The sequence below is a fragment of the Phodopus roborovskii genome, unplaced genomic scaffold (assembly GCF_943737965.1).
Source record: "Phodopus roborovskii unplaced genomic scaffold, PHOROB, whole genome shotgun sequence".
NCBI classification, from domain to species: domain Eukaryota; kingdom Metazoa; phylum Chordata; class Mammalia; order Rodentia; family Cricetidae; genus Phodopus; species Phodopus roborovskii.
The window spans coordinates 5,234,976-5,246,371 of NW_026126487.1; the positions used below are offsets into that span (position 1 = coordinate 5,234,976).

An 11,396-nucleotide genomic window follows, 5' to 3' on the forward strand; every position below is an offset into this window, starting at 1 on the left:
CTTCAACCCTTCCCCTCCCTCTTCACTCTAGCTGCCCCCAAGAATAAGTGTCCTTGGCACGAGGTTTGTGCCTTCCCAGTCTCAAGTCTCTGGCTACGTGTTGGCGCCTCAGCGGATTCTAATCGGACACTCATGTTAGTCAAGTGACTATGTGACAGCGCCTCCGTTTCCACATTTCTACTTTGAGAATAAGGAACCGTGTCCCCTGCGTTGTAAAGGACAAAAGACAGGTCTAACATAATGCATCGCAGCACGGGAAACGCAGTGGGAACATCACCAACAGCGACTAAGTCTGGGCTAGAACAGGGTTTTGTAATCTGGTCACACTTCCAACTTAATTTTCCTGTAAGCAGGAAAATTCTCCATACCCCGCTTTCATCCAGGTGGGCACACCCGACAAGCGCGGGCTTTGTTGCCTGCGTTGGGGGAACTGGGTATTCCCTCTGCACCCGGTTCCCTCTGCACCCGGCCCCTCGCGCCCCAGGGCAAAGCATCGGTGGGCAAGCTTCCGGAAACTGTCCCGGTCCGAGCGCAGATGCTTTGCGCTCAGTCCGTGCGCCGTGCGGAGAGGGGCGTGACTCAGCGCGGGGGCGTGTGCAGGCGGTTATTCCACGTGCAGGAAGAGGGACGCTTGCAATCTGCAGAACGTGCGCAGTCTGCGGGGGCGTGTGCAGGTGGTGGGCCACCTGGGCGGACCTTTTGCGCTCGCCCCAACTCCTTCCCTCTATAAAGACAGCGTTCCACGCGCTTCTTTTCATCACGCCTTCTCCTAGCACGTAAGTTTTGGAGCTTCTTCTGTCTCAGCCGGTCTTCAACCGCCGCCTTCTCTCGACATGGACCCCAACTGCTCCTGTGCCACAGGTAAGGGGGATGACTGACTGGCTTCCACAGCCCAAGTTTCTCGGACAGCTAGGCAGGGAGTTTGGGGTCCCTTCTAGTCACTTTCAGGGTACTACCCGCTACCCTTTCCCAACAAATTCAGGAGACCCCTGATTAACAAGTCTTTGAGATAAGGGCTCGCCTAAACTGGGTCGGGGATTTGCACCTTAGTTCCTAGGGGAACTCCTGAGTCCAGGTGCATCAGGTCTCGCTAACTGCCATGTTTCTGCAGATGGATCCTGCTCCTGCTCTGGGTCTTGCAAATGCAAAGAGTGCAAATGCACTACCTGCAAGAAAAGTAAGTTGAATCCTCTCTATCCGTTTACCCTTCGCTGAACATCAGGCCCTAATCCGCCCTACCATCCCGGGAGCATCCAGGTATGGTGCCTCTTACTCAAGTTTTCCTGCTCATGGTCAACTCTTCTCCCCCAGGCTGCTGCTCTTGCTGCCCAGTGGGCTGTGTGAAGTGCTCCCAGGGCTGCATCTGCAAAGAGGCTTCAGAGAAGTGCAGCTGCTGTGCCTGAATTGTCATTCCCCTCAGCTGCCTGTAAATAGAGCAATGTGTAGAAACAGTATTTTTTTTTACAACCCCGGCCTATTCTCCACACCTCTTTCTATAAAGCATGTAACTGATAATAAAAGCATTGACTTGGTTAACTCAGCTTGTCTTCGTGTGCATTGGGAATAAGGGACTTGGCAGAGGTTGGCAGAGGTTCTGGGCCTCAGATATCAGCTTGTGACTTGGCTGCTCAGGTTACCTCTCCGGTTTTTATCCTAGAAGTGGTGGGTGAGAGGATGCACTAGTCACACAAATGCACCAAGCCCTGCTGTGCACGTGTATATTGGGGGGTTAAACCTAGGGCTTCTGGTGCTCTAATGAGCCACACCCTTGTCCTAGATACAAGATAATTATTCTGGTTTCTCTCCCTGAATTCAGTTGCATATTAGGCTTAACAATGACTTAAGTATGAAATGCCAGTACCTAAACTTCGGTAAATAAAACAAAGAATCGGAGGGGCCAGCTAGAGGTGCACGCCATTAATTCCAGTAGAGACAGGTGAATCCTGAGTTGGGAGGCTAGCCTGCTCTACAGAACAAGTTCTGTTGTGGCCAGGGTTACACAGAGAAACCCTGTCTCAAAAATAATTGAGTCAGGTGTGAGTCCTGTTTGTAATCCCAGCACTTAGGAGGCTGAGTGAGGCAATTGAATGAATCTCTTGAGTTTGCAGGCCAGACTGGTCTCTCTACTGAGTTCCTTCCAGGACAGCCAGGGCTACACAGAGAAACCCTGTCTCAATTTGAAGTCAAATTTTGGTCTCAAAATTTGGTACCTTTGAATTTTGAGACAAGATCTTCCTGTGTAGCCAAAGTATACTTGAACTTGCAGTCTTCCAGCCTAGACTCCTAAGTGCTGGCAATACAGGCTCAAAGTCTGTTTTTAAAAGTTAAGTAACATGAACAAAGTGAAAAAAAAAATACATATCCCAAGAGTGTGCCTTGCAGACTGAAAACTAAATGGTATAACTAGTGAACCTGGACCTCCCATGAGGAACTGCCCATCTCTAGTGTACAGGGACACTGACCGGAACGTTATCCCTCTTGGGCCCCTAAGTTCCCAGGAGCACAGTAACAAGAGTTGGGTGTCAAACCTTTGGAAGTCTCTCTCTCAGGGTCAGGAAGAAACACCTCCCTCCCCCCCCACCCCTTTCTATAGTTCCAACCCCTGACCACTTAGAAATGGAAAGCGGAAACTTGGAAGAAATTGCCCAGCATCTTCCCAGGAGCAGGCATCTAGGTGGAGTTTGCAATTTGGAGACTGGGGTGGTACTCTTCAGGAAGCTGTAAGGACCTGAATGACAATTAAAACCAACGGCTAATGCCCCTGGTTATTTGTTGAGCTAATGAAAATTGGTGTTCAAAGGGAAAGATGAGTGTCTTGGCCAGAAGTCAGGACCAAGCTTGCCCTTGTGTTTTCTGTGTGAAGATTAAGTTTATGAGGTGGCCTGTATTTCTGGGTGCCAAGAATCCTAGTTTTCAGCCTACTTCCCCTGTTTACTGGTCATGTAACCTGGACAAGTCACTGAACATCTGAGGGAACCTATGGTTATGTCCCCAGACTGAACCCTTCAAATGCTGAACCTGTTAACCTGTCCCTCAGTTACAGCCCAGATGCTGCCAACCACATGCTCCCAGCTGCCAATCATCACATTGTCACACATCCCCAGTCACAGAGGGAGGCTCCAGACCAGATTCTGCTGGTCCAGACACTTTGACACCCAAAATGGCTTCAGGCTCATTCGGAGCTTATTATAATCAGAAAAAGGATTTGGACAAGTGCCAAGGCAGACTGAACTATACCCACTCTAGGGAAGAAAGATACCTCCACCCCTGGTAACTGCTCCTTCCCTTTTAATGCTCTAATGTCAAGTGCCTTACGACACATAATAATCAACACACATATATACATACATATGCCCACATCTAGGAAAACCTCAGAACCCTTAACTCTGTCATCGACACCAAAGGGGACTTGAGAGCGAGAGCTGCCCTGCTCCACTCACTGCCTGCCCCTTAAACTTTGACTATTTGCAAACTATAGTGAGTGGAAAAGAAACCATAGCTTTCACAGAAAGGAGAAAATATTCCTGACTAGGGATTAATGAAAGAGGAGCTGGCTCCTGGCTGAGGCTTCATAAACAGAGAAGTAGGGAGCATTCTATCCACATGGACTTTCTGGAGAGAGAATCCCATGTTGGCAAGCTCCAGAGTGGGCCAAGAGCCGTGTGGGAGGACATTGTGGAATGGAGGCTGGAGAGGGAGCCTTGCTGATTGGGGACCAGGGAAATGTAGATGATGAATACAAAGCCCCCATGACCAGGATGCTGTTGCAGCCTCCTGACAAACACCAAAGCCTTGCTAACTTCTCATATCCTTTAATCTTCATTTGGCCTAGTGATAGAGTAAACTGAGTGTTCTTAAACTGGGTGGGATTGTGGTGTATTGTATATTCAGAGTAGTTAAAAATGTTCTTGTCTCTTTATTTGAACAGATCACCTAAACTGATTCTTCCTGGGGTGGAAGATCCCCAATTTCAGAACTGTGATCCTGCAGCAAGGGAGGCAGACCTGTGGGCATCCACAGAATTTCCTGCATAAGAGGACATATAATTTGTTTATACATTTCAGCTCAAAAATGGAGGGAAAGGCTTGTTCTGCTAAATAGAGTTCCATCTATTTCCACATCCTGTCCACCTATCCTGTATTCTGTCCACTGTCCAAGTAAGATAAGCACCCTGAGCCCTGCACCCAGGTGATGGATAAGCAGTCCAAGGGTAGCTTCACTTGCCTGCAAAGTGAGCCTGTCTCAAACGAACAAATAAACAAACAGAAAATAGCACTTTAAGAAAATGATACTTCCACAGAGACAGCTGATATGCACAAGTGGGAACTCATGGACCCCAGACTGATAGCTAGGAAACCAGCATAGGACAGACCCAGACCCTCTGAAAGTGAGTCTCAGTTAAAAGTCCTGGGCAGTTTATGGGGCCTCTGACAGTGGAACCAGGACATATCCCTGGTGTGTCAAAGGACTTCGGGAGCACATTCCCCATGGAGGGATACTCCCTTAGCCTAGAGACAGGAGGGAGGGCCTAGGCCCTGCCCCAAATGACTTGACAGATTTTGATGATTCCTCCTGGAAGGCCTGACCCTCCCTGGGAAGTGGGTGGGGAATAGGATGGGAGAGGATGGGGGAGGCATGGGAGGATGGGAGAGGGAACTGGGATGGATATTTAAAATAAGAAATAATAATAATAATGAAGAAAGTTAAAAAAAGAAAATGATATGTTTTTCTGAACCTAATATGAAGGATTCATGGCTCAACCAATGAACATTGTCTGGAATGGTGAGTTTCATTGTGGGAGAGGCTCAGTCATAGTCAATCCATTGGGTATTTATTACATTAGTGGCTTTGGGCAGGTGGGCTGCAACAGAGCGGGGAGATCTCTTTTTGCCATGTACAGCATTTTAGCTTCAGAGTTGCTGGGGGCTGGAGGTCATCTAAGCTTAATCCTACATGCCAACAGTTTCATCTAACAGTCATGAGGATATCAAGTCAGATACCAGGGTTAAGATAAGGCCTGTAATTCCAGCACACGGGATCTGAGACAACCAGATCACAGGACCTTGTTTCCAAATAAACAAAAACAACATTAAAGAGCCTAAGATAGCCCAAGATAATTTGGGCTCTTCACACACAACATTCCAAACTCCTCCACAATCAAGATGTTCTAGCTAGCTGAGATCAAGAAGTCTTTAGAAACTGTAACAAGTGTCCACTTCCTCAGAGAATAGCTCATACCATTATTTTATTTGCCCGGACAAAGGAGAAGCAGGGAGCAGTGCCTCTTTGAGATCAAGGACCCAAGACAAATACTAGCATGTGTGAAGAGAAGTGCAGTACAGTAAATGTGCCCTGAGTGGGACTGGCCTCGCCTTGACACTCTACCAATTGTGGCATTTCTTGACTCTATCTTCTGCTCACAGCTGGCTTTCTCCTCCTCACAGGTGGGTCCTGTTCCTGCATGGATGCTCCTTTCTTCCTTCAGACAGACAGACAGACAGATGATTGATAGACAGATAGATGATTGATAGATGATAGACAGATAGATGATAGATAGATAGATACATGATAGATATCCTAATAAAGACTCCTGTGGGCCAAGTGGGGTCAGGTGTGTTTTCTTTTTTGAGACAGGGTTTCATGTAGCCCAGGCTGGTCTCAATTTTGTTATGAACCTTAAACTTTCGATCCTCCTGACTCCATCTCCTCAGTGTTGGGATTACAGACATGTGCCACAAAACCTAGTTTATGCCATGTTGAGGACTGAACCCAGGAATTTGTGCATGCTAGGTGAGTACTCCACTAGTGAGCTACACTCCCAGAACCCCTTTCCTTTTTTTTAAATGGTTCCAAGGACAAACCACAGAGCCTCACACATGCTAGGTAAGCTCCCTAGCTTGGAATTTGTCCTTAGTCCAGGCTAAAATTCACTGTTCTTTCCAAGTCCAAGTCCACTGACTGGCCATATGGCCTGGACAAGCACCCAACCTCTTTGAACCCCCTCTCCTTGTGTGTAAACAATTTACACCTCTAAATAGGTATTAAGTGCAAAATTTGCTTTACTCCTGGTTCTGGCATAATAGCCATATTTCAGTCACATGTGCCTGCAATTCGAACACTCAAGAAGCTGAGGCAGGAGAATTACAAGTTTAGCCTTGGTGATGTAGCAAGACTCCATCACAAAGCAAACAACAGCAAAGCCTTGCCAATCTGTTCAAGGCTTTGTGGATATCCTCTAACACAAAGCCTTGACTCACTGTTTAGGAGAAATGAACAACTTTCCATTTTTGATACAGTTAAGCACCCTGCCCAAGGTCAAATGGCTCAGAAGTCACGGTGTACAGGAACTCAAGCCGTAGCTGTCCTCTCATCCTCTAACTGGCAGAGCATGACGTCACTCCACTCTAGGTCCTGTGGCCATGTGGACAGGCTTTCAGAAACAAAACAATTTTGCTTTTTGCTAGATAAGCAAATGGTGTGAAGGGAGCTGGCTAACAGCCTAGTGTACCTCCCACCACTGCCTTTATGCCAGGGTTAGAAAAAAAATAAACAAACACATAAAAAATGCTTTATATGCACAATGACACAGGTAACACAGATAACAGGTGAGGACATGATGCATCAGTCAGTGTCCTGGGCTATGTGTTGAGACCCTGCTTACAAGTGTCCCATAATATTAGCTATTACCTTTTCATAATTACACGAAGCAGATGGGATATTTATTTATGCATTTGCAAATGAAAGAAGCCAGATCTGGTATGCTTAGCTGTGTATCTGTGTCATGCTCATCTGCCACACAGAAGACCATGTGACATATGCTCCAAAGAGTCATTCACTCCTGCCAAAAAGTTCTGTGGCCCTACCATAAGCAAACTTCACGACACATACAAAACCATGCCTGCTGCTTCTGTAGTCACAGTACTGTGTGGTACAATGCAACAATTCAGATTTTCCAAGATATATTTAAGTGCATTTACTAGTTATGATTACTTATATTTAAGTAAACTCTTTATTAAACACATGTATCGGTCTTATTCCAGATACAGAAGAGAGCTAGAAAAATGGCTGTATGTAAAGATACACCCCCACAGATATATATATACATATATATGTATATGTATATATATATTTCACTCATAAATTGTCTTTGTCAGCTAGCCATGATGATGATATATGCCTGTAATCTTAGCCCTTGGGAGGCAGGAGGGACTGTAGTTCAAAGCCAGTTTGGATTATATACAAAATCATATCTGAAAACAACCACAAAAATACTGCTTTTGTCTCTGGCAGTAGCAGAGCTGGGGGTGCACACCTATATGAGTAGATTTCAGCTGTAGAGAAATGTTAAGGCCATTCCAGACACAAGGGAGTCTCTCAAGAACTCTCGTTAAAGGGAAGCTCCATTAAGAGCAAAGGCAGGCAGGCTGCAGGATTCCAAGTCCTGCACAGCTCCCCAGGTCTGAACTTAAACAGGGCCTGACAGCAGAATGCAAAAAGAAGTCGGGAACATTGAAAAATACTTCCAATGCTTTTTATCTGATGCAGTCCCTGGACACCACCTAAAATGATCCCACTGGAGGGAAGACATCTCCAGTTTTTAAAACCACTATCCTGGACGGGTAAGGTGTGCGACCCCCAGCCCTGTACAACGTGCTACACTTCTCCGGAGTGGGGAATGAATGTTTTAAGATGAGACATATTGGTCTTCCCTGATCCTTATTTTTTTTTTTCACGTAGGCCCTGTTGCTGTGTCCAAGAGGGAGAGTCCCAAGGACTGTGATGGGACAGAGACAATGAGGACTGGGAAATTATCTAATCAGGGTTAGTCTTTTTACAAAACTGTCTCTGCTAATTTCGATCCAGAGAACTCCGGGAAGGAGTAATGGAGAACACAGTGTTTTGGATGGGTTTAGGAAGACAGTTGGGGGTCGGGGGGTCGGGTTGAGGTCTTGTAATGCACAGGACCAGTGATGGGCTATAATCTCGGGGGAAAGCACTACAGGGACACAATGTACCACGCGTCACACAAGTCGTCCTTCCCGGGCTAGCGGCGCCAAAGGGGCGGTCCTGTTGTGCACACCATCACCCTAGGGAGCTCTGCACCCCGCCCGAAGGGTGCACTCGGCTCTGCCAAGGACACCGGGTGCGCGCGTGACTCAACGAAGGCAAGAGCAACGGATTGCTGGGTGCAAACTCTGCGCCCGGACCGGTCCCACGACTATAAAGAAAGCAGGCTTCCCTCTAGGCGTCATCACAACTTCCAGCAGCCTGACTGCCTCCTCGTCACTTGCTCTGTAGCTCCAGCTTCACCAGATCTGGAAATGGACCCCAACTGCTCCTGCTCCACCGGTAAGAGGCACTCTTTTCTTGGTCTTTGGAATACCCAGTTAGGATCGCAGAGCGGATTCAGGCAGTTGTAGAGGATGGGGTGTAATGGCAGCGGGAATAGCAACTTTAGTTGGGGATTCATTCTGGTTCTTTTTAGCGCCCTCTTTCACAAGCGCCTTCGTCTATCCTTGGAGTATTAATATTGTCCAAATGGATCCTTTGTCGGGGTTGGGGGTGCAGCATTTGGGTGCACAAGCGTCCGGATCCCGATCACCTAGGTGGTGAGGAATCTGGGTCGAGCCCCAGGCATTATCAAACTTTTATGAATTGCCTAGACTAGGAGAGAAGTGAGGGACATTTGTGTTCTACCCTACCCGGTGAGAAGTGGGGCTAGGCTTCCTGGAGTCCTGAGTAGGATTTAGTGAACTGAGCTGGGCACACGTGCGGGCCACAGCTGTGATTCTGCATTTCTCTCTACTCACTGCTTTCTTCTTCCTCCTCCTCCACAGGCAGCTCCTGCACCTGCTCCAGCTCCTGCAGCTGCAAAGACTGCAAGTGCACCACCTGCAAGAAGAGTGAGTGTGGAGGGAACCCGGGGTGGTGACTAAGGTTTGGCAGGAACACCTGCAGAGCTGGCTCTGACAAATGTTCCCAAGCTTTATGCACTATAGCTCCCAGGGCCCTCCTAGTGTGTCAGGCCAGAGCTGTTCCAGGACACCCCCCCCCCCCTTCTTGTTGGGGCAAGAAACAGGTCTTCATTCAGGTCTGTGTGACATGAGGTCCTAGGACGCCAGCTCTGACCTCTTCCTCTCCCTTGTTTCTAGGCTGCTGCTCCTGCTGCCCAGTGGGCTGCTCCAAGTGTGCCCAGGGCTGTGTCTGCAAAGGGGCGTTGGACAAGTGCAAGTGCTGTGCCTAATGAGAGGACAATGCTGCTCCCATGTGTAAATAGTGCAGACCAACTCGAAGTTTTTATACAGCTCTACCCTGTTTACTAAGCCTCCTTTTCTACGGAATATGTGAATAAAAACTCAATGTGATTCTAACTCTGGTTTTCTTTGTGTGACTTAGAAATAAGGAACTGGGGTGACAGATTGACTTGATGAGATTTCAGGGATCTGGTTCTGGACTCACTGGTCCCTTTACCTCTTCACCCCTTGCCCCAGAGGAGGGGGATGTGTTTTAGGGAAAATTATGGCATGAGCTTCCTCTTTAATGGAAGACAGCAGTTGTGTGCTGGGTCAGATCTTTGTGTGTGTGTGTGTGTGTGTGTGTGTGTGTGTGTGTGTGTGTGTGTAGTGTTCCATCCTCATAGTTCAGAAGTGTCTCAATCTTTTATTTACATTCCCTTTCTATTCCGATTTCAGTGCCTCACATTGGGTATATGAGAGTAACATATGGTGTCTGGCAAGCTAATCCGGGGCTCTAACACTAAGCGTTTGGGGGGAGGTGTGGAGAGATGTGTTAGAGGATCTTTGGCTGTTTTGACACCAGGTTTCATAGGTAGGCCTTGAGCTCACTCTGTAGCCCAGTCTGGCCTTGAATTTTGGTTTTCCCTCCCTCAGCTTCCCAAGTACCTGGAATCACAGGGCTGACTGTGCCACCAGGCCATTTAAAAGTGATGTAGAGTCAGCTGTGGCTTGTGCCTACAATCCCGGCTACATGTGACTTTATTTCAAAATAAAAGTGGTCACAAAGTAGGACACCCAACTCCTAGATGTTTGATTCTCAGAGATTCTCAATAGTCCGTTTTTTCTGTGTGTGTGTGTGTGTGTGTGTGTGTGTGTGTGTATGTGCAGAGCATGATAAGTGCTCACATGTGCATGTGAATGTGGAAGCCTGAGATTGACATTGGGAATCTTCCTCTTTCACTTTCCACCTTTTTTTCCCCTCTTGAGACAAGGTTTCTCTGTGGAGCTTTGGAGTCTGTCCTAGAACTCAGTAGTCAGTAGACCATGCTGAACTCTAACTCACAGAGATCCACCTGCCTTATCCCCCCAAAGTGCTGGGATTAAAGTGCCACCACCCCCGGCCGGTGGCCGGGCCTCCAACCTTATTTTTGAGATGAGATCTTTTGGCGAATTTAGACATTGCAAACCCTGGGGCCCCACCTCTCCACCCACCCTCAGCTCAACACTGGGGGTAACAAACTTGTACCACCACTCTTGGCTTTTTCTGTAGGTGCTAGAGATTTGAACTCAGCTCCTCAAGCTTGAGCAGCAAGTGCTTTACTTATTGAGCAATATGCCTAACCCCATACAGCTATTACTTTCTATGCACCTCAAACCCGATGTTTGGTAAATGATACTATTTGTAGAAAAATAAATTCCAAGAACATGTAACCCACATTTTGAAGATTCAAACAAATACGTGAAGATACAGGGGAACACAGCTGCTCACGGACAATGACTGTGTGCATACCCCGAGCTGCGCTGGCCCAGAGATCCAGAAGGAATTGGGTGATGGACCATTCACTGGGAGGACCTCCTGCTGTGATTAGAGTGGAAGTTTCTTGCAAAGTCAGGATGAATTTGCTCCTTCCAATTCCAGCAGCATGGTCAGGGATTGGAGGAATTTGCTCATGAATATAATTTTCTGACTCTAAATGAAGTATTTTGTGTCAAAATTGTCCAGTCTACTGGGTAGGACTCACTGGCTGTAGAGAGTTTAGGGTAGTTTTAGGTCGAGAACTCACTCCTGTCTCTACCTGTTGCATGAAAAATGCAAGACAAAGTCCTGTGTTTGTCCTTTTACTGGCTACAAGGGAAACGGAGCCAAAGGTGGAGGTGGGGACAAAGACTGGCAGTGTGGTAGAAGCAGAGGTGACGTCAGCACACGCCTCCCTCACTCTCACTTTGATCTCAAAGAGGCCATAAAGAGACCTTGGGAAGGCCAAGAAGACCTCCATAGTGCAGGGCTGAGGATTGGAGACGCCTGCGTCTAGGTTCCTGGAACTCTAAGAGGGAGGGATACCCAGAAAATTTTCTAGAACCAGGAGAGAAGCTGAGTGACTGCACGCAGCTTAGAGCTGAGCGCAAAACCCCGCCTCCCGGGGCCGCCCAGTGGCGGGC

At 47.6% G+C, this 11,396-nt stretch overlaps 1 long non-coding RNA gene across 1 annotated transcript; it reads left to right on the forward strand.

The window, feature by feature from the left end:
* Positions 1-607: 607 nt before the first annotated feature.
* Positions 608-9,227, forward strand: LOC127230022 (uncharacterized). The gene is made up of 3 exons (XR_007835162.1): positions 608-861; positions 1,112-1,177; positions 9,153-9,227. It is a non-coding gene; the product is annotated as an uncharacterized LOC127230022 (long non-coding RNA).
* Positions 9,228-11,396: the final 2,169 nt, after the last annotated feature.